At 45.7% G+C, this 24,577-nt stretch overlaps 1 protein-coding gene across 1 annotated transcript in view; it reads left to right on the plus strand.

The window, feature by feature from the left end:
- LOC131259737 (protein unzipped) overlaps positions 1 to 24,577 on the plus strand; it is a 57,086-nt gene that overhangs the window by 9,948 nt on the left and 22,561 nt on the right. Inside the window, exon 4 of the mRNA XM_058261312.1 lies at positions 21,651 to 22,294. The gene's annotated coding sequence lies outside the window, so the exon portion shown is untranslated. The remainder of the gene's footprint in view (positions 1 to 21,650; positions 22,295 to 24,577) is intronic.

Genomic DNA, 24,577 nt, shown 5'->3' on the forward strand with positions numbered 1-24,577 from the left:
CACAAGATTTTTGTCCCTTAAAGTGTTGTTCATGAGGCAACCCCGTCTCGCAAAGAAAGTACTCCTGGCGTCGGTGTGGCGTCAGCCTCCCTAGAGACCTAGACGACGGCAAACAGGGAGTGTCGATTATGACATGAAAGATGAAACGCTCATCATGTCCTCTTCATCATCATCTTCCGCTGGTCGGTTGATGGAAAATCAATGTCCACCCACCCTGCGTTGAGCCCGCCGCCTAACGGATTCCCAACGTCGACTATCCATTACACTCGAGGCACGAAAAGCGCGTGTAACCGTGCGCTGCTTGGTCACGGGCTGGGCAGCGGAAGTAAAGGGTTGGCGTCGGCCGGCAAATCGACCAACCATCCGTCATCGTTGCAAACTTAACCGTCACTTAATTGATGTGTAAATATTTATGCTCGAGATAAATTTTATCCCGAGTTCGAGTTCCATGACCACCGGCGACCGAAGTGGAACGTTAGAGCAACACAGAGAGTGAGAGGGATGTTGTGGTAGATAAATAAACTACTACCACCCCATCTCTGTACGGTACGCCGTGCGATGGAGACGCTCCAAGTAAACACTTTCGCGGTTTCACAAGTTTATACCAGAATCTGGTCCGGCGCTATAGCGGACGGTTCATGAGCGGAAGACGAAAACTAAACCGTCATGCTGAAGCAATGTAAATGTCCTAACAACTGTCAGCTGGCGATGAGATAAGCGTCCATTGGCATGAGTGGGAAACATATTCGCGGTGGGAGGGGTTCATCTAAATAAATAATCGGACGTTCGCATCAATAACAAAGGCGACCCAAAGTGGTGAACGGCGAAATAAATATGCAATTCCACTTAGCATGTCAATACCATATGGTTCACAAAACGGCACAACTTATTTAGCATTGCAAAGGATTAGACCGACAACAGGAATTAGGCATTCATTCTGCCATTCCTGCGTCCGGCTTTTAAACTTGCCACCCCCTCCCTTCATTTGACCGTTAGGTTATAAAATTATACAATTACATTTATGGCAACCTCGTACATCATCTTAATAGGAGAGTTATGACGCGGGACTGGAATCGATCACCACAATCCTGACGTCAGTCGCCTCCTCTTCCCAATTTCAAACCAACACCGATCGATTTTTGGAAGTCGAAATAATTATTCCACCCTTTTCATCGGTTCTTCACGGGTTCTTTGGCTTTGACTTTCAGCGAATGACATTTTTTGTGTTATTTCTCTCTCTCGCTCAATGGAGATGAAATAAACAATAACCTGATGCTACAATGTGAAGCGAATTTTAACGCTCCATAACGCCGCCAAAGCAATAAACTTAACGACCACGAAAGGCACAAGGACAACCTCTAACGCAAAATCACGGCGAATGGTGAGCGTGGCTTCTTCGAAACGGAAATGTGGAACACGCCGGTTCGGATGGGGTTGAAATTTTGTTGTGTTGTTTGCTCCTTGCCTCCAGATGCCGGCTTATGACATCATCACATGCGGCGACTCGCGCAAAACCGGTCCGGCTTGAGATGCGACCGTTTGGTGCGTTGGAACTCAAATGTCCTGGGTCCGGTTTGGTTTCGCCGATTCTTCGCGCGGAATGAGAAGCAAGCAGAAGAAGATAGCGCACCGTACGATGACGACGACACGCACATGACGTCTTGCCTACGGGAAGGTGCAGATGAAGACTAAACAAAGATGAAGTGCGCCCTCTCACGGTGTATACGGGGGTATACAAAAATAACATAAACTGTCTCCCGCCGGCTTGGGAAAGAGGAGGAGAGAAAAAAAAAGATGCTACGGAAAATAATGTACCCTTCCGAAGCAACACAAAGTGGTCAAGAGAGTCGCGAAAAATAACAGTCCAAAAGAAAGAACAATTTAAATTTAAACCGGACCCACACCAAGACGGGAGGAATGCAGAAAGGGAATAAGCGATGGCTAAAAAGATGGTCCAACTCGAACCGTGGCATGCGAAAATCCGTGTTCCTTCTAAAGTCACCATCGTGCGCATATGTGCGTAAGTTGAAGAAACCCCTCGGCCGCTCCATCCCACCAGGATGACCTCCGCGACCCTGAGAAAGTGGACACACGTCTTCGCGATTCGCGAGCGCTAAAAAGGCTGGCCTCTTTCTTTCGCCTCGCATTGTTTCAATCTTCATTACGGCTGACCGTCAGTTCGCATAATTTTAATCTTTACGGTCTCACTGACACGGCTGGACACAGCCGCCGTTAATATGCTGGCGTTTGTTGCTGACCGGTTAGGCTGATGGTTGCTTCGACTGGTCCACGAATATGCTGGGGTCCCGGTTTAGCATCTACTTACACCAAATTAACTGATAAACTTTGACAGTTTTGACACAGCTTAACCAACACGGCTGGCGTAGGAAGATCCCAGCAGGGAAAACCAGATAACCTTCTTATTTGTTTAGGACCTCTGGTACAAATATTTACCGAATCATTTAAAATGCTCGCTTTCGTGCATCGTTTTAGCACGCTTCTGTGCGAATATAAAACTCTTTCCTTGTTCTTCCACGGAAGCATCTGACAATCGTTGGGATTGTTTATATGTTACCGGTGGTCCACAACTGGTCAAAAGGTGATGGTGATCTTCAAAGATCCAACCACAAAGACAGAAGAAACCCCGTTGCATTTTTTTCATGGTTCTCGCACAAAACATCTAAAGTCATTTTCCCAGCGTAAGAATGACACGAAGTGGTCCTCTTGGTCGGCTTCCGATCTGCTTTTGAGTTTGTTTCTGCAATTTTCATTGGCAATGGTAGCAAAAGAAAATCCAGAGACCACCTTGCTAAAGCGCGGTGGCAGCTTAGGAAAGCGCCGCACATTCATTCGGCTCCACGGTGGAAGCATCGTGTGAATGGAATTCAAAAAACTAGAACACCGTAAGCCTAAACACGTGTGAATCGAACAATGTGTGTGCAGAGGGAACGGAGAGCAAGTGAAAAGAGTGGTGGGAAAAAGGCGAGGAACAAATAGGCGGAAAATGACATTAGCGATGTGCAGATTTGCACGTTTCTTAGCGATAGTGTGCGCTTCGGGAGCAATTTTCTACCAAGAGACATGAGCACACACACACACTCAACCCTACATACCACGAGGGTTCTTTTCTTGTTCATACGTCCTATCCCCGCCTTTCCAATATAAGATGGGTAGCAGAGGGTGGTAAATAATTGAAATTTATTACCACATCGTTAGTGCATCGGCAAGAAATGACTTGCGGTATGTGAAGAAAAGCATTGGTACAACTTTTTGTGCTTCTTCCTGAAGAAAAATGCCGTCCAGCAAATTAGGTGCCCCAGATGGAGGATTACAAATGCGATACAAACGACAAATGACTGGACCCGATGAGGACATCAAAGCGGGGAAAATTACATTTGCTTGCAGTGAAGGGAAAGGCAACGTTTGGTCAATTGCATGCAATTTGTCAAATATGTTTGCGAAATGGTGGCAGAGAAACGGTTACTGTCGGAAATTATAATTGGTGCACCTTTGGATTACTTTGTAGATGCCTAGAAAATGCCAGAGATTAAAAACTGTTCTATTGTGCAAAGTTTCTATTTACGGTGATTAAACATTAAAATCATTTTATGATACCACAACCAAACGATAATAAAAACGAATGAAAAACATAAACCGTTCAACAGCACGAGCCTTTCTTATCCCCGCATGCAATGATTGTATCGAAAGCATCGGCCTGCAAGAAGAGGCACAACTTCTCACCACAGAAAGAGGTACGTACGACAGTTACGACGGCGATACTCTATTCGAACGTAACGACTCGATCGGTTAAATAGATAAGGGCTATAAAATTTCCAACACTCTTCTTGCTTCACCAGAATGGCCGCCTTCAAAGATACAGCAAGGCCGATAAATCGAAATTATTTTCTGCATCCTTACGAAAGTGGGAGCCGCCGAAGTGGTTTCGCATGGGGTGGTTGCATTTTATATTCCATTTTCCCCGGTACAGTTTTCCGCACAGGGGCAGCCCTCGATCTCTCAACCGCATCCTTTGTGGCTAGATCCCGCTCTCGACCCGGCGTCGGTTTGGTGAGGTGAAGGGTTTTTTTTCCTCTTTGCTCGGGTGTCGTTAAATGCGGAAATCGATCCGTTCTACTTGTGTAAACCGATAGAAAAGAAAGAAAGACTTCGTTTGGAAGACTGCAATGCTCCGCGCGTCGTTTGCCCATTCGCCGGGATGCGGACTCTCATGCTGTACGGTTTTGCAAAGACGGCGCCAGAGACGTTCGGTACAATGGAACCGTATATCTTACTTTCTAGAGCGAAAGGCAAACACCACCACGCTGTTCCTCCGCAAACCGACAATCGGCAATGGATTTGTGCTCAGTGGCGGGCGAGCCTTAAATCGACGAAAGATTGAAGCCGGAACAGCGTACTAAACCCTTCCCGTCAAAGGGACTTCCACGAGGAATTAATTTGCAGTAACCGTATTAATTGCCTTTCCTCCTAAGAAAACCCAACTAATCCAATTACATTAAATATTTAACTCCGCACCTCCGTACGACAGCGGAGGTGTATTAAAGCATCGTCGTCGGTGGCATCTCGCGATCGATAGAAACTGGCAAGCCCTTCACCCAGGGCTTAGGGAAATCAGCTACACGTTGGCAGGGGTGGCATGCGGCCATGTTTGTTGTTGGGCCGCGTGTCCTAACGAGAAGGTTAAGGTGAAAGCAACGTTCAATCACGTTTCATTGGCTCCAATTTAGAACTAGGACAGGACCGTGGTAGAGTCGACGAAGGGGCGGTTGAATCTGCCAAGGGCCTTTGCAACGTGGGGAGATACACTGGATTGTTTCGGTGAGGCGCATGTACCGCATTGCACTCTATTTAAAATGCACGACGTAGAGTTGAAAGCGTTTTCTTGAAGGCTGCCTGGCGGAATACGTTATTTGTAAAGAGTTACATTTTTTTAAATTGTTGTAGTTCATATGCACCCGAAAACCAAAGTTCCGTCGAAATATAAGATAGGAATTTAAAATGTGGACGGTAGATAGGAACTTTCCAAACGGAATGTCTCTAGGAAATGTTTTACATCAAACAAACTTTTAGATGTTTCTGAACCCTGAAGGCGAAAAGGTCGTCCCAACCGCAATGGCGTAATGGTGGCAAATCAACCACCAAAGCTACAGTAAAAGTTCGCCCTCGGTGAGAGGAAGGTTCTTCTTTTCCATTGGTATGCCGCAAGAGGCGCAATGGAAAATGGATCGCATTTCAAACACCTCCCACCATCAATTAGGAAAGCCTGACATGGAGAAGGAGGAAAAGTGGGCCTGTTGTAAAAATGTCTCTTCGTTTCGTCGGTGTCCAATGTCGTCCTTTGCGTCCGGGCGTGTAGCAGGCGGAGATGATACCATTTTCCGGCACCATCGGCATCTTTCGGTGGGACCTTTTCGCCAGAACATCGTAGGTATGTGTATTCTTTTCTTTTTGCTGAAAAAATAGACACACACAAATGGTTTTTTCCGGGTGGAAATGCCTCCGTAGCGTTGTTGGAAATGTTTTTATCGTTTTGCGATTTATTTTTCATGAACTCCTCCGGCCAGCGTAAACGAACTCCCGTCCCGCAAGGACGTTTGAAACCTGCCACTCACGAGCAGTTTTTGACACGCACACCGAATGTATGCTCTCTCTGTATGCTAAGGGTGTACTGAACCGGTATGTGGGATGTGTCAGGGTTCGAAAGTTCAACGGAAAGCCTTCCTCCGAAGGCCGAAATTCGAGGCGTCACCAGAGGAAGTGAAGGCCTCACTTGGTATTAGGGAAAAACGTGGGAGGTAGGGGTGTTCGGTATTTATTTATTCAACGTGTTTTTATTATATTTATGTACCACCTCCACCTTGGAAAACACGCACGACGAGGTGTTCCCGCTTTTTCCTCAGGATTGTTTGGGGGGTGAGCCCCATAAGGACGATGATGTACGTCAGCATTTTGGATGTGTACTGACAGGTTGGTTGCTTCTTATTGCTTTCCAACGGTCGATTGTTTTGGTCTCCCATATGTTTGGATCGATAAACATTAATTTCTCGGATAACCATGCCCTTTTTTTACAGTTTAGTTCACTTTCCGGAAAAATGACTCTTTAACAATCAAAGGTAACATACATTTTGATAATTTGGGAAGGTTAAATAGAATCTGTTGTTAATATCTCTGATATGAGTTTTGGAATTTCTTCAAAACAAATACTAAGTCTTCCATTTTTCAACCGGAAATACATACAGAAAAAACGTAAATGATACAAACAAAGAACAATCTCACCGTAAGTTTGCTTCTGTTTGGCGTGCCCTTAATTATTCATAGACAAGCTTATCATCACTTTGTCCCCAAAATAACAAAAACATGTAAAACAGCCCCGAATGTAAGACACCCGAGAGGCGACCCAAAAAGTGCCTTAAAATGAATTAATTATTGCGTATCACGACAAACAACTTCTTAATTACGCTCGTCGGTACCCAAAACGGTCGTGTAGCATTCCAAATTCGTTTTTAACAACCTCCACGGGCCTGGGTATTTGCGCAAGCATAACCCAAACCTCCCTAAATAAACAGTACGGGATGAACATTGGGAAGTGTTGTGTCTACCCTGTGCTCCGGATGGCCGGGACTGGAACCGGTATAGAACTTCAATAATTAAATAAAATATTCAACCATTTTTCATACTTTTCCCGACCACTGCTGCCTAGTTTGTCCCCCGGAGGAGTTTGAAGTTGAACTGCTGAACAAGACCAACAGACAGGCACAGCATCCAAATGCGATAAATCAATTAACTGTCCAACTTTTTGCAACGATCCAACGACCAGTCAGTGGTGGAACTTTCTTCGCGGGTATTTTTCGCATTGTGTTTCGCGTTGATATGATGTTGTTTTCCTGTTTCTTGTTTTTCCTTCGTCTGTTTTGTTATTTCGGTTTCTTTCGCTAAATTCTTTCATTTATTTCCCGCTAGCCCCAATTGTCCACCGGTCGGTGGAAAAATATCGTTGAATGGAAGCAAAACGGGACGGTGGATTCTTCGCCGCTGGTGAAAATTTAATTACGCCGGTCGAACGGGGGGCAATGTCAACCGCATAGGAGCTGAGGGTTGTGGGGCGGGCTCCATTGATGGGTTGTAAACGGGAGGCGGCAGTCGGTCAGCGGGAAACATATTGCCCCGTGAACGATGCCGGTGGAAAATGGCGCCTCCAGCTTCCGTCGGGGGCCGGGTAGTCAATGGGTCGACCTACTTGATTTACACCAATTAACTTTCTCTTTTCTTTTCTTGCTGGCTTCATTCCGCGCACGATGATGTTGTTGTAGCGCAAAAGTTTTTTTTTAGCTTTCTTCACTGTTGCCATTTCTTTTTTATTTTGTTTGCCTCGGGGTAGTCGCGGCGTGCATCGTTGACCTCGCGCGAGTTCGTTCGAACAGCCACAGAGAGTGGAGTGACTTGGTAAGACGGGATGACCTTTGGAAATTACTGCAGACCTACATGTTTTTTCTTTCCTTATTTCCTCCCTCCTTCTCTACCAACCGTGACGAGTTCATCTGATTGAGGAACTGCGCCGGGAACGATGCCTTATTTGGTTGGCATTTAAATGGATTGAAAACGATCCGCGGCAGTTGAAGTGGTAGGAATAAAAAAAAACTAATTTAATTATCACGTTCCCGGCGCATAAGAGGATTCCGGCGGGTTTACTGCTGTCGGTGTGTGTGCGTGGGCACTAGGTGGGTTCCAAAATTGGAAACCGGAAAATGAACCGTTCCCCTAGGAAACCACAAAAAATCTCAACATAATGGCGTATCGCGCACACGCCTTCTCCGCGTACCTTTCTTTTCACTTTCCTCGGGCATTCAAAAATCGTACCCTTTCCGGGTTGGAGATTGGTTGCTTTTTTTTTCGGCAAGACACCGGACGACCCTTCCGGAAGGGGTGGTGGGTGAACGTGCCCAGCAACGCATTCCGACCATTTAGCATCAGTTAGCGCACCTTTTAAACGGAAGGCAACGCCATTTGTCCCTCAACACCTGATTGGAAAAAGGTACATTGCCTCTCGCAGCCGTCGTCGGTGGTCTATGCTGCAACCCAAAACCGATTCTAAGCCGCGTGGCACACAATACATATGTGCAGACACAATGCACATAATGGTTTACGGTTCGTTGGGATCGTCTGGCACCTGGAAAAATGCGCCACGAAAACCACAATTCCATTGTGTTACTCGAGGCCCTCGCTAATGCGATGGGAAAATGATCCCAAACATCCCAAACTCATTGCCCAATGGGAACAACTGGAGCAGTCAAATTCGTTCAAATGCTTTCATTTTGACATGGTCAAAAAAATAGGGTCAGCATATTTACGCACAGTAAGTATACATTTCAGCAGACATATTTTTGATTTACGTGAAAAAAAGCTCAATTTGTAGGAAACTTCTAGAACCTATAGCGCGCAATCTTGTTTGATTAATCTCCATTCCCAATCGCTCTCAATAAAATTGTTGCTATGGACCTTTACTTTTAAAACGACATGTTTTTGACATTTTTTTTAGCTCCTTTTTTTGTCTTCCGGGTACGGAGAGAAAGTTGACCAATTAGGCTATTAAAAACCGGATTGAATCTTATTTTAAACTCTTATCAATTGCCAATAAAAAAGCCGTTATAGGTTAACGGTCATTTCAATACAAAATCGCACTCGCGATTTAGGCCGTAATCAACTTATTTCGTTATGTAATCTCTAGTACTGTGTATTTACAAACATTCTTCCTATCAGCCCAAAATGCGCACGACCATCGAGTTATTCACTGTTCTATATGTTCCCCTGGTAATTAAAACTCGCTTCTCAAAACAAATATTTGCAAAGGAAGTATTCATAACAAGAATTTTGTACTTCCCCCCCGGTGCCAAGGGTGAGTGCGTTTAAATTTAAATTTCAATTAATCGATAAACATATAACTCACCACACATTCCACATGACTGCACCATCACGAGACCGTTATCTTCAATCCATCCTTGTAATTTTAATGTTAATACCATCCATTCCCCGGTTGGTGGTATTTTTCATTACACCCCGCTTATCAAACACTGAGCCTATGACGTCGCCATCTCTCCTTCGCTTCGTTAACTCCAGGATGGTTATAGTTTGGTTGTATGTGTCCTGTCCCCTGCCGGGTGTCCTGCTAGTGCAGGCCAATCTCATCGCACCAGGAAGGCCATCGATTTATGGTCAAAGGTGCTGCTCTACGGCTCCTGTTGCTTCCCTTTCGGCTTCGGTTCGACTCATTCGATCGACCGAACCGAGATAGCGCAGGCGGGACAGGAGGATAGGGCACCCCGAAGAAGATGCGGTTGCGTCCGATAGCAGGACGGACACCCCGGGGCCGTCGTGGCAGGCGTTGAAGCATCACCAACCCGACAGACGCTCAAGTGGTACACTCCTGAGCGGGCTCGTGTAATAACATAAAAGAACCACCAACTTCTCAAGCGCAAAGAGCCGAGCTCCTATCAGGCACAATCAATCTCGAGTGAGAACGCAAACATAGAAGTAACGGTAGGGAAAAGGTCACCATCATCGCAAGTTTCAATGGAAAATGCTGATCCAGATTTTCTCTGTCCTTCCTCGGTGGAGGAGCGGAAAACTCCATTGAAAAAGGGCAAAGTTTGTGTAAATGTTGATCACATTTTTTGCGGCCCGATAAACCCGCAGCTGAGGATGTGGAAGAAAGGGGGGTCGGGGAGCAAATGTTTGTCTTAAAGGTCCTTCGAATCGAAAAAGACCGAGCGAAGCAAACAAGGAGCGACGGAACAAAGATTGGGTAGAATTTTCTCGGACCGTAATCGTGCGCATTTGCATACTTTAAAACAAACTTATATATTTCATGCCAAATTCTGTTTGGTGAACTGCAAATAGGGACCCTTTTCTTTGAATTTATCCTTCTACCCACGATTGGGGTCTTTTCTCGCAGGATATAAATAAAACACAAGGTAAATTGATGACCTGTTTACGTAACATATAGATGCTCCATGACTCTTGTAGCATAAGTTAGAAGAAACTGAATTCACCAAACTATCATCATTCTTCATAACGAGGCCTAACTTAATACAAGAATCACAATCGAACGTTACAGCCCGTTCCTGTTAGCTTGCCAAGAATAGCTCTTATAAATATAGCCAAGATGAATTTATCCAGTACAAGCTTTGGGGGAAAATGAGAGCAGCAACTACGGTAAATCATGTCCATTGACATTGACATAAATAGCAGATGCTGCATCTCGAAAACAAACTTTCTCGTGAACAATATCAACCAGAAGGAGGGGGAGATAAAAATCCCTTCTCTCCCAATTTGCCAACCATCCCATGTTCCCTTCATGATTTCGTTTGATGGTCCCCAAGGCCAATCCCGTGCATCACGAACCACGACTTCGATTTGGCGCTGGTTTGGCTTGATTTGATAAAATCGGACAAACAAAATCAACTAAAATGGAGCACAAACTGTCTTGGATAGCTGACCGTTAGCCGTTGAAGAATGAAAAGAAACTTCTACCAGATATGTTGTGCTTGGACGTGAATCGTGGTGGTAAGTGTCCGAAAATGTGTAACTACCCACCAAGAGGCATGTATCTGACGTATCAATCTTAAAACGCTCGCCCTTGGGAATAGTTCGAATAAATTGTTGCCTCAAGATTGCTCCGTCACGGAAATATCGTTCGATCGATCAATCCCATAGTTCCCTTTCTATGGCAACATTGTTGTACTATATTTCAACAAATAAACTGCAGAACCGTAGCCAGGGCGTGGGATTAAAATACGCACCATATTTCACCCGGCAAACAAGGCCCTAGTTGAACTCCAGTAGGGCCACGTCATCCCTTCTGCCAGCCCAGACCGAGGGCCAGGTCTATTTGAAATCGAATTAAAGTTTTATGATTCAACAATTAAATCAATAGTTCAACCGGAACGAGGCCCCTTCCCGGCCGCCCTTCACCAAGACCGCAGTGTGGGTGAAAACATGCACGTTGTATTATGCAAGCCGACGTCAGCCCATCTGTCTGGTGAGAGTTATTTGCTACCGGCTTCTTGCTTCGCCTCGCTTTGGCAGAGTTTCTACATGGATGCAACATAAATCACACATTTTATACCACCGGCACTACGGCCTAACCATGCCCGCCAGTTGTTTGCGTCTGCCGATCTCATCGAGCTCTGGACAACGTCAGGGGGCGAGACTCTGATTAGAGCGAAGAGTACACTGCCCGAAGGAGTTTGTTTTATGTTCCAAGAACCTGTATGGAGTTGCCGTTGCATCTACAATTGGGCTGACAGAGGAAGACATTTGCGTAACTACCCTACTTCCTTGGCATTCATTGTAGCAAAGTCTGAACGCAGAAGATTATGGCGCACACCGACATCGGCTGGACATGTCTTGCTGTCATCCAGATTTTACTGTGGCTCCTGTGTACTACAATACCGACACAGTTGCTAGGGTCCAACTGCGACGTACTCGTCGCCTGGAACCACTGGGCCAGAGAGATCGTTCAGCACGGCTTAACACTTTCGACTTTGATGACAAATAAATTCAACCTAAATTGAAGTCAATTGTCTATGTGTGCTTATGAAGTGTGCGCGCAAATACTCCCTCCGCCGCTACCAGGTGCTGTCCATCTACGAAAAACGGCAGAATTGGGACCGCTTCCAATCCAGCAGCGTGTCCCCTACAGCAGACCCAGTTCTAAATTGCAAAGCATGCACCGCAGTCCCAGTCCGACAACTCGCTCGATGTTCGACTGTCAGGGCGCTCGTAATCGTTGACATTGCGGCTCGTAACTTTAGCCAAAACCGTCCAACCACACAGTCCGCTCTCGGGAGCACGTTGGAGGTTCTGGATTTGTCATGTGCTTTTGCCTTTTCACTTCAACTGGAGTGCCATTTATCTGGTATTTAGTTGCATACGACAAGCTAATGAAGATTGGACGCGGTTGATTCGGTCCCGATTGTCAGTAGATCGGAGGATTAGGGTTGATCCTATTAGACTATGACCTCTTTAGATCTTGAATTAGGTTAAACGGCCACCTATATCCCTAGATTTTAAAAATATTTTGGATATTATCGGAAGGGATTTTTTTTATATATATGGTCTACTCGAAGCTAAAAGTGTGACTTTGTATCTTTATTAAAAACAGATTTGTCCAACTTAAGCATCGTACGGTTATGGTTATCAATATATCCTATGTCGAACAATTACCGGAAGTTGATGCGCATAATCGGGTACCAGGCTTTTCTTGCACAATGGCTCCCTTCATGATTCAACCAAAACTTCATTCCCTCTTTGGCGTTCCCGAAATGGAAAAGAAATGGAAATAAATTACAATTCAATTAACACCAATTGCTGCGGCACGCTAACCTTTCTCGGGGCCAGGCTCCTTAACCCAGTGCGGGTCAGTGGGGCCTGCGGACTGAACGCCACATTCATCAAACTGTCACCCACTCGTGCTGTGTCAGCAAAACAAGAAAAACGCCTCGCTTGCCAAAGCAGAAGTCGAGAAAATTATCACCTAAAACCAACAACGCAAACAGCGCTGTGGACCCTAAAGTGGATATAATCTAATTCATGGTTTAGTTATTTTCGCACGGTCGTACTTGGGGAAAATCCCCAAAATTTTTCGTCGTGTTGAACCGTTGAAAGGTACCCCCGCAAGGGCGGCACGGCGATGTTTGTTGGCTCGTTTGTCCTGTCAAACACTTACTCTAGGCTGCACGCAACGGATCGGTGGCTTTCGACGCTCAGTCACTTATGACTCGGTGGTGATGGTGGTCAATTTGCTCCTGTTTCCTTCCCCTAAACGAGGGAAAAAGTTTTTGGTGTACGAAAAATGCGGGAGGAAGCGTCGGGTTCTTTATAGAAGTGCAAAAAGTTGCGTTTAGAAGCGTATCATTTATCAGAGGGGACTCGTTTGAAATAAAAAGGTCCCTCTTCTCTAATCGCCCACGGTTCACGATTTAATGTAAATCCATTCGACCACCCAAATCAATCACTGTCAATTCCGTTGGTCGCTGTCTGCGTGCTTTCCCGCCGTCGAACCGGTTCTTCCGGAGTGTCGAGGAACCATCGTTCAGACAAACCGCGCTTCGATAGAGATTTGATTTGATCCAAAGTCACCTCAGTCTCCCAAGCTTAACCTTTTGATGTGTAGTGAATTGAATCGAAGCCGATACTCCCCAACTGATACGGCGGTTTCTATCCACCATCCTGAGAAACTTCTAGTAGGACCGTTGGTGTGCGCCTTTAATGATCTCTTTAAATAACGTTCTCGTGACAAGTGGGAAAAAATTGTTAGATTTTTTGCCGTTATTTCATCTGTCAACCGGATGGATACTGAAAGTTGATGATCAATGAGCCATTAGGTGTCTCTTGCCGCCAGCAAAACTGAGGAGCTCGAAAACGGTGGAAAACATCGTACAACGCTCCGTATGGTCGATTTGCCTACGTGATTTGTGATCCCTTCACTCTTCTTATTATTTGACATATTTAGATCACTTGAACGGACGCGATCGTCCAGCTCGAAAAGATCCATCTTGAACTTGCTGAAGGGACACACCTCTTACTGCGGTGAGATAAATGTTCGCTGTACCGGAAACCATTTCGACGATTTAAACCACCACCTAATACTGAGTGGTTTCCTGTTTTCTCTAACATTCTTTTCTCGTGTCACTGGATGGTTTCTTTTCCTCTTCAGCCTCCATTCGGAAAGTCAGATGAAAGTAGACAGCCCGAAAGCGCGCTGACTAATAACCACGACACTTTTCCTAACGGGTTTAATTTAGATTATCGTTTCCCTTACGGAAACCCACTGGAGAAAAAAGAACAGAGCCCTGTTTCCCACAAATTACACACGTCGGCTGGAGATTGTCCGTTTTACGACTAAATTATTTCTTCGATTGAATCTTTTCGAGCGGCCCTTGGGGTGTATTTCCCTGCCGCACAATCAAGATTCTCATGTGTCACGTGTGTGAGAAAGACCAACCCGAGCCGTTCGAGCGGAAGTGGTTACTACAACTTCCCGAGTGGCTCGCGAGCCTCCCAGCTGTGATCAGTTTTCGTCCATCAAAATCCCGGCTTGCGCACACCGGCAAGTGTTAATTTATTCACGAAACGTTGTCCGCACGGCACGGGTCCGTCGGGGCATAGAGAATGAGTTGGTAAACATGGAATATCACTTTCGGAACGGCTAATGAGTACTGCGGTTGGAATAATCAACCACCAATCGATCGTTTGTGGTGATACTGATGCGATGCGTGGTGAATATCTCCATTGTCTGCGGGAGGATAAAAAAGTATTTTAATGTTTCATTAGAATATCTTTCTATTGAGGAAAGGCTTGGAAGTAGAAGGTGCTGGCGACATTGTTTTGTTTTATTTAAAAGATACCGGTATCAGATACATTGTTGTCAGATTTTGCTTAAAACGATTTAAACTAATTAAAATGTTATGCTCGAAATGTATAACATATGATTATCCACCCAACACGATTATTCAAATCAAGTGACTTTATCCCTGAATAATATCATCCCTTTGATAATTATCAGCTAGCAGATCTATTTACGCTTTCATTCACTCTTAAAGTTGATGATAATATCTTCATTATCAACACCACCTTCTTCTTCTTAGTCCGATTGATGTTTTCACACCGGAGCTAAATTATTCATACTTGGCTTAAATAAAGATATGATAAAACATAATTCAGACACAAAACATCCGTCCCTTCGTCCTTCCGCCCCGCAAAGAATAGCTTTGAAAACTCGGAATCGGCAACCCTTTTTAAGCCCATCAAATTATCCCTCGGAGCAAATTATGACCAATTTATGCTTATCCTTGGTCCGTTTTTCCCTCCCAAAATACCGGAGCCCAATCGTGAAGGAAATGAATTTGGAAAGATAACCAAAAAAGGGAGCAAGGTCCAGTTTGTCATCACCCCGAGCAGAAAGGGTCAGCTGCCATTGACTTCCAAAGTGACCAATCGGACCGAAATGGAAGGAAATGTACCAACTCGGAAAAAGGTCATAACCCACTCGAAAACGGCTTCCTGTGTAATCGCTTTTGTTTCCGGAAGGTTTTGCTCATGCTGAAGAGTATTTCTCTATACCGTTTTGTTTAGAATTTATCACTAAAAAAACATAAGCCTTCAGAAACCTTCACCATTTAGGGAATTGGGAAAAAACCGCGCCCACATGCAATAAAACATTTTCTTCTAGTGCCTTTCACCGTCGCAAGCTCTGCAGGTCTCTATTGGCTCAGCTCGCGGAACGCGGTTGATTGTTTATTGACTCAGTCAATTTGCCCGTTTGCCACAACTGTAACTCTGGCTTGTTCTCTGGTTCTAGTCCCTCCGAATCTCAGCCGAAGTTCAACCGTCCACTTCTGATGCTTTCTTTGCGCGTCATCAGCGTCTTTGCCATGGCTTCTGATAGAATTTGAATTTTAAATCAACCAACAAACGATGTGCTTTACCTCTGCAGGTCTGCGTCTGCAGCCTGTCCCTTGCCTGCAGTCACTTAATCCGGTACCATCACCCACACGCGATGCGGCCGGTCGTTAAACGTGCCCGAGAGCAGATTATCCGCTTTAAAGTGAGTGCGATAGAGAGCCGTGAAGCTGTAGTTTTCTGGCCCATTATCCGGTGAACCGTTGGTTGACAATCGAAAAAAGAATGTCACAATACGGGATCTCAAATACCTTCCTCTTTCTTCTCGCTACTGCGACATAGGGCTTAAGTGCTTTATTGCCGGTGTTTACATAGCTTCCACTCGGAATAAAAATTGCTGAAATGTTATAAAACCCCAAACCACCACCGATTCCAAACACCGTCGCCATTACACAAACACGTTCACCCTAGTTTGACGTGATAAAGTAACAACAGACGTAAAACCCGTGTCAACACACGACACGGGAAGCTGCAAAGTTCAAGGTGTGGAATTTTGTTGTACAAAATTAAAACATTTCTCTTGTTCTTATGCGAGAGGTGAGATCCCCTCAACTCCGGCGTGCCGTGTTTGCACTTTTTGCTTGCTGATCCCTTATCTAATTTTCGTTTATTATTTGCTTGTTGTGGATGCTGTTCATCCAGTTCCCGACCAGGGCTCCTGTGGATGTAACGTCACACGGAGTACACCGTACCGTAACGCTCGGTAGGAAATGGTTTTATATTCCCGTCCCCCAGCGGGTGGGAGGGAAGTTTTTATAACCATTTTAACACGCACGCAGCTAACCCACAACCCAAAAACCCCAATTGTTGCCTGCTATACGCGCTCTGGAATGTAAGTTGAGTGGGATGAAGTGCACTTACCGGTTTGCCAAAAAATAAACCGGATTTGACTGGAGTCTTTCCTCTGATACTCACCCACGGAAAGTTGGTTTTTTGGGAGAAATGGTGAGGTTTCGATGGGGAAAAGTTAAAAGGGGCGAATTCCCTCAGCAAACACAGGGAGACATTCTGTGACCGTTGAATCTGGGAACAGTTTGGGTTGCAAGCTCTTATGTCCACCAGAATTTCAACCGTTCGAAACTCTAACAACTTTGGCCTCCCTTTCCAACAACTTTGGCCTCCGGAGGAGGTCCATCCGGAGATAGATGGGTTCACGGTATCCGACTGTCGGTTGGGTTGAGGTGAACCTTTTGAATATTAATTTCTCACACCTCTCTCACCTCGACCGGTAAATGCATCGTCCGGTTGACGTTAGGTTTGGATTACATTGGACCGAACGGGCGTTTTATCGCCTCTTCGGCATCGACTCGGCTTCGGAGTGAAGACGTCAGCTTCATGAACGCCCAATGCCTGGACGTAGGTTTAAAGTTTATGTTTGCCCAAACTGTCTCCGGAGTAAATATTATCACAGTCAATGAGTTGATAAATCTGGTCGCAACAGATGGTTCGACAACGACAAGGCGAGGTTCGACAACGACCCGGTCGGACATTCTCACTCAAATGTCATGCAAAGGATATACGGTCGAGAATTATCATATCTCGATCGGAAAGAGTTCCCATGATCGAATGACTCGATCGGCAACGTTCAACTTGGCGGCATTGAACCACTTCAGAATCTGTCGATAGTTTGTTTTGATTTGTTGGACACCGATGTTCGATTATCAGTTATTTTCGATTATTACCGCTCGTTCGATAGCGTAACTCATGCGCTTCAGATAAGAAAGAGGTAATGGACTGTGTCTTTAATTAACATGTTTGTGAAGCGACAAGCCTATCCAAACACGTATAACTTTATTTGGCTTACGAAGTTTGTGGAACGATATATTATGTTCATCTCTATGCATAGTTTTACCAACTTTTTCATTCTCTTATTTCTCTGCTCTTTGGAGGGATTGATTTATATTTTTTCTAGCATCCCGTGGTGAGTGCAATTTGTTTCTTAAATTATACCTTAAAGCCTGTGTTGCCTTTCTCTTGCAATGATTCCTCGCGGACGAGCAAAGGATTACGACCTCACCGAATTCGAAGAATAAATCATACGATCGCTCCAGTTATGGCAATCATGCTGTTGCGGTCTTCAAGTAAGGCTGAGAACTGCGGGCAACACTTTACACGGGAATAACCGTTAAAAAACACGACCGGAAAACCCCATGGGCCGCCCAGAGTGACAGCAGAAAAATATAAATAAATAAATTAATGCCTTCAAGTGACAGAACAGGCACACACAAAGCGCGAGGCTACAATGTAGCATTTTTGGGTGGTGGGGGGCCCAGGTTACGTACGGAACACCCTTCCATCGCGTGGGCGGAAGGCATAAATTACGTATCATTTTTTTTTTCAAGCCATTTCCTTCCTCCCTGCCCTGTGAAGTATGAGTTTGGTGTCTTTTATTTTTCCCCAGGTTCCCCGTCAGCCCTCACCCCACCTTAAAAGAGATCCTTCAGTTCTTAAACTCCTCCAGAGGGCGCAAAATTCAACAACCTCTTATCCTCCTTTCCGATCGGCGGCGCAAACAGAAACAGTCGTATTTTATCATCACGATCAGCATAGCCCAGCCTTTGTGTTAACGACTTTCAGTGCTGGCTAAAATGCTAAAAGCTGAAAGTGGTTTACAACAGCAATGGCTGAACTTGCATATTCAACCACACGAACATCATCGATGAGCCCTTAAGCCGCATCTCTTCTGGGATTGGCATCGGTAAAGTTATTGAAACAAGTTACTGACCACAACAATCCCCTTTGGTGAATCGCGTAGGGAGGAGTTGCTTTTCCTTCCCAAGCCTTAATGTATATCCGTCAGTTTCACTTAGGTTATTTTTATCGATAACATCAGCTCCAATCAGCCTAGTGGAAGAACTGGTGCCTTTTTGACTTGCACCACCACCACCACTCCCTGCTACTAGTCCTGTGCTTTATGAAGCTCGTATCGAAGGCTGACGTCAACAACATGGATCCATTGTGGAAACCATGCAGGAAGGATGCGCATGGTGTGGTCATATGGAAATTATTTCCACCGAACGACCTTGTCGTTCATACACACTCACATACTAAGTGTTGGTGATGTCGAAGGATCGAACAGAGGAGGCCCCACAGTGGCGCCTGCTGGGCTTGTGTACATAAATAAAATAGTTCAAATGTGCCATGTAGCTGTCGGCACACAGCAGTAGCAGCAATGAGCACATGTGGTTTGTACCGGTCATACCCGCTAACAGCACCGGACAACACCAAAGGCAGCCAATTCCCGTAATGCCATTGTGGCGTAACGTCGCCTGCAACTCTTGGTGATCATCGCTATGGCACTGCACTGCGTTTCGATGCCGGTGAAATTGAGGTTAGGCTAATAACGGACGGCCTTCTGGGAGCGGGTATAGGCTACTCCTGTTCAATATTGACATCCTCGCCATCCCTTTATTAATGGATGATGAAGCGGCTACTTTATTTCTAAAACCCTCGGAGGAACGGTTTCCCTGTCCTCATTCTGCAATATTCCGTTCCCGATATTCGTAGTTCTTCCGTCAAGAATAGTTTGCACAAAAAATTAATTGCATACCCTAGAGCTCCAAGGGCTGAGTGAGTCCATGAAACGAACACGACACCTTATAAGATCCGTATTTCATTCCGCCAGATTCTCCTGCTGACGCTTGCCCGAGCTGCTCTCCAGCCCGTCATTTCAAGTCATCTAATTAATTCAAGAATTTATTGGTTCAGTGGCCCGCCCGCCATCGGGAAGGGGCGGACGTTTTGCCTTTGCTGACATTTGCACGTAATTGCATTGCAACTGGCAATTGCTACTATCACAATCGTCGACCGGCTGGCCTCTGACGTGATCACGTGAAGTGGTGCAGTAGAAGAACCGCGCGAAGGAAATGAGAAGAATGTTATAACACTCCACTGCTGTCCTTGCAGCTGCAATGATACTAAGGCGATAGTTGGCGCGTTAATGGTGGAAAAAAAACGTACACATACCACTTAATCTCGCTCACTCCCGGGTATACGTTAAAACGCCATTTTATCACATCGTCACAATCGATAGACGGTCGGAAATTGCCTGAAATGAGTGCACCTTCCTCTGTCTCCGTGCGATCTGAACTCATCCTAGACGCAAATTGTGCCTACTGATGATCAAACGGAGCAGCTTGGGGGTTGGAATTTGCAAATGCATTTTTATCGTGGTAATTGGGAGCAAAAACTCTCCGCCCGAGAACTCCTTCATGTTCTCCTATCTTATTGCCTCCCGTGGCAAAGTGCAACCAAATGGATGACGAAATAAAATACTTGGCCGTCTCTTATAGCATAAGTCTCTTCCAGCAGCTTGCAGTCCCAAGGGGATGACCTCGACGAAAAATTAAGGCCTATCGGCTGCAACATCTAGGTTTCTGTTTCTCCATCTCGGAGCCACTCGTTCGCAAGTCGTATCTGTCGCTCCGGTTGTATTAACCTCGTTTTTGTTTAATCTTTTTCTCCACCGATGAAACCGAGGCGTCGATGATGTCATAATCCGCAGGGTCGTTCTCATAAGTCGTGCTCTTTTATCGTTCTCATGCTCAACGCCCGGCCTTTTTTCTTCCTCCCAACACCGCGTCCTCACTCATGCAGTCGCTTAATTCTTATGCACTCCGATCCGCCGGTGGCTCGCAAAATGATCTAGGACAACATTGGTGCGGCATTTCAATTAATTCAAATGACCGGTCCGTAGCCGACCCGGTCAAACTATCGGACCCTGCCATCAAATGCATACGTAGATGTGGCATGATTGTGCGTTTCAGAAAGCAAATTTGTGCGGTTGGTTTCAATAAAAATGCTGGCAACTGGATTGAAAAGACGTCAAGGGAAGTAGGGGTAGAGCCACATGTATGTCACCGAATGGGAACCCGGGAGAGATATCCTTGCATGACTTCGTAAGAGACTTTCATTTCCGGACCCCATTTCTTGGGCCAAACACGGAACGGTAATCACCGACTGGTCGGAAAACGGTCGATTTCGATGGCATGCATACAAATTCAAACCCAACACGCAACCCTTGCATTGCATGACCTCGGCCAGAATGCATTTCATTTGATTTGCCTCATAAATAGCTCCCAAAGAAAGAATGGGAAGGTCTCGTGACCTGTGAAAGCGACCCGGGTGAGATCACTCCGATTTCGAAATGCTGAAGGAGAATCATACGAACATGGAACCGAACCAATCTGAATCGATTGTGGTTCATTAGCAAGATGACGATGATGATGGTGCAAATGATCGGGATGACGCACCCAGAAACATAAGAAAAACGGAAGAGAAATCCATACCAGAATATTGAATCCGCTTATCGAATGCATTAGTTAATCCAACGAAGTGTGCGTTCAAAATGTTTCTCGATTAGAACGTCATCTGTAGGCGATTGGCACGTTCGTTTTGAAACCATCAGAATCGTTGGATTAGAGGGAAAGAGAAATCGACCATCACCGATCGACTGAAGCCGTTCTTTCGGTCACGATTAAGCGTATCGCTCCGTCTCTGTGGTTCTGCTAATTGAAATAGAACGGAGCTGCGTTTGCAATGGAAACATTCAACCTAACCTTCAAACTCCATCTCTAACGGTAATAGGATAAACAGTGCAAATCGATTAGATTTGCATTTGCATACAGCAGCCAGACGATTAGCATAAAGACGTGAAGTTGGATTGCAATAACTACAACGTTCGACCGGGAGGAACGTTGTTGGCATTGGCAGCTCTCAGTCAGTACATTGACTGATTTATAGGCATATAATTCAAATTTTCAACACCACCTCCATCGGCCATGTTGCTTCCCTCGCGGTTATGGCTTATTTTGTACGACTTCTTCTAACCCTCAGGGATAGCAACCACCAACCTTCGTACCTCCATTTCCGACCAATCAATCCGAAACCGAAAGGAAATTGCTCCACCCAGCGTGGGGAGAATCCGTTGAACCTGAACTTCACCGGTCCATTATGCCGCATGCTCGAAGTTCACGATCAACTCGGAGGCCGAACCACCTGTGGACCAAGTGGGTAGTGAAACGTCTCGAATCTCTCTGCTTCCATCCCCTTTTTATAGCGTCAGCTCCCGTGGGGAAGTTGCTTGGGGGGTAATTACTACCTCCATGCAATCCATAACTAATCATTAATCTAACCTTACATTTCTCTCTCTGTCTGTTTCTCGTGTGTTTCAGAATTCCTGTTCCACAACGGATGTGTTGTTAGCGGCAGAATTCCAACAGCGATCAGCGTGCCCAGCCCTGAGGCCGCGAATCGGATGCGTGTTGGTGGAGTGGCCAGGTGCGTAAGATAGAACGCAACGCGTGGATTACGTCGAGTCCAAAACGGATTATAAATCGTGCGTCTAATCGGCCGTCGGTCCTAACGAGGTTTGAATCACTTCGCGCCCCGGTACCCGCTCTGTGCGTACCGAGTGAAGTGAATTGTGTTGCGCAGATAGTTCTCTCCGTTAAACCGCTCACGAATTGTGCGTCTAGTGAAGAAACGTATCGCGCCACGCAGCTGTTGTGAAGAGGCCTCGCTTTCCGTTCGGTGCGTCTCCATTTAACCCGCTGGAAAAGGTGACAGCAACACAACACGCATCAACACGCGCCAGTGATAATATCGCGCACGGTGCAAAGAAAAACAAACCGACTGGAAGTGTCTTAGGTTCCCGAAAAACAAACGCCGACATTCATTGCCCGGGGAGGATCCCCTCGCGTCAAGTGTTACGCACGAGCGCGTGGTACGCCAGCCGCCAACTCCAGAGACCCAGACCCGTGTTGCCGTCTAATGACGCGTCAATCCGGCGCAACGAGCGGAACGCGATCAAACTGAAGTGAGTAGTCATAAATGTTACTCGTCGTTTTAATTTATTCGTCGTCACCAAGGGGCTCCAGCTGCCGCTGCCTATGGTTGCACGGTTGAGAGGCGGGAAACAATTGAAGAAGGAGCAACTTGAGACACGATCCGTTCGTAACAAGATGCCGACTGACAGGGCAGGTGGTTGTGAAGAGCGTGTTCCATACGAACTGTCTAACGTTACCTAGAACGCAACGCTAGCAGAGGATGGTTATGAAGCAGCTGTTGCGAAAAGATTTTGTATCCTTCAACTTTTCTACAGCCAAAGTTCACTCTGTTGAATTTCTCCACTTCAGAATTTATTTCGTGCCAGACGGTCACTATGGAAAGTTTGAGTTTAATCCTAAATGCCCTTTAATAATGATAAAACGGTATGATAAGTTGTCATTCGAACACGCCGTCGTACTAGTACTCTATACCCCGTGACCGGTGTCTTTATCCTCTTTCCCTCGCCACACCAACTTTCCCAAACGTTTACGATGCCAGCTCACGAAAGAGTGTTTCGAAGGTGGGATGACCCGTTCTCGAGGTAATCGTTTTAGTCACAACTTCCAAAGCGGTTTAGTTCCTATCTCTTCCCGTTTCGGCCTCGCCTTAAATACTATCGTTTAATCACAGTATTGCTTTATTCACCCGCCACGGACTAACTTTTCCATCAAAATTGATTTACGTACTTCAGACCGTGTCAGGCTGACGGCGAGGGATGATGAAGGACTCAGACAAATCCCGTTCCACCCAACTCCTCCGGTCGGAAGTGGTTGGGAGCGGTACACTCGCCCGTTGCTTCCCTTTCACAATTAACGACACTTTTCCAACCCACGTCCCACGTTCCTTTATAAAGCCCTTGGCAGAGGTTTGTTCACCGCCGGAAACGCGCTGCGTCGAATGAGGAAGAACCAATTTAAATTCGATTTCAACCGAAATAAACCACTTAGAACCGTGAACTGGTTCTAGAGGTTTTCCCCGAGGCATCCGGGACGCCCCAAAAAAAAAAAACTCGATCATGGACTAAAAATAAACACGGTACGACAATGGGTACAACCCGAGGCACCGAATAATCGACGACGCGGCTGGAGACGGGAAGCGGAAATCGCGTCCATCCGCTCGGAGCACGGGACTATCCGACGGGAAGGTTGTCCAGAGTTGCCTGTACGAGGTGTAACTTGATTAGAAACTTTTGCGGTACGGTTCTCTTTCGACAAAATGAGCTCAAGGTCAGATCTGGGACTATGACGAGCTACTGATCCGCCAGTCTCGGTTTACGTTCTAAGCCGCTGGAAGAGCATGCCATACGGTAGCAACATAAACTCCGACATCCAACGGTCTACATCGAAATCCGTAACAAGCAGATGGCTTCGGTAAGATACGGTCGGATATCATATGTTCCGGGAAACATAAAGTTGCCTACGATTTATGCCTCTTTTGGATCTCTTAACATATGTCATAGAATCCCCGAGGAACGTCATTAGTTTAAAAGGACAAAATTAACAGAGTGCCCTCCCCACAAAGATGATCTCTGCATTGCTACTAGATTTTTATTTCTGGTATCGCTTTGATCGTTCATCTGTAGAAGAAAACTCCCATGAAAAGGGGACGTTCCAAAATCCGGTCATTAATAAAAAGACAGACGGACATCGGTATTGGATGTTCCACACCGTTTCCCGTTAGTGTCCATTTTTAGAAGGAGAGAAAATGCTTGATTGTGTCAATTATCTAATGGGACGATGATGATGATGATGGGCAGCATTTGTTTTCCGCCAGCCTTTTGGAAGGATCGAGACACGAGGGAAACAAAAGGAAGCCACAATCAACCGATGAAATGGTGTACCACTTGTAGTTCGTTGAGCATTTCTTCACAACATTAACCCGACGGGTGGGTGGTCGAACCGTTTGTGTAATGAAGTACAGCTAGGCAAAAAAACCTCAAAACGAAGGACACAATTAACCGTCATTGCCGGACGTGTTCTCTTTTCGTGAATGATATTTACAAAAAAAAGAACATTTCTAGGGGGAAAACCGCAACCTGACTTCTGGAAGGGACGTCACGGTGGCGACTGTGGTTGAATGTCAACCGTTTCAAAATTGGTGGGAGTTGAGGAAAAGCGGTGGAAAAGATTTACTGCCCTCGGTCACGGCAGACAGAGCAGACGGGAAACAGCGACGAGTGGACACAAGAGGCAGGGACATATGAAAACAGTGGTCGAATGATTGAGATTACTTGTCAAGCGCCCCTGAATTAACATGTTGAATTCAATAAATT

The sequence above is a fragment of the Anopheles coustani genome, chromosome 3 (genome assembly GCF_943734705.1).
Source record: "Anopheles coustani chromosome 3, idAnoCousDA_361_x.2, whole genome shotgun sequence".
In the NCBI taxonomy this organism is placed as follows: Eukaryota; Metazoa; Arthropoda; class Insecta; order Diptera; family Culicidae; genus Anopheles; species Anopheles coustani.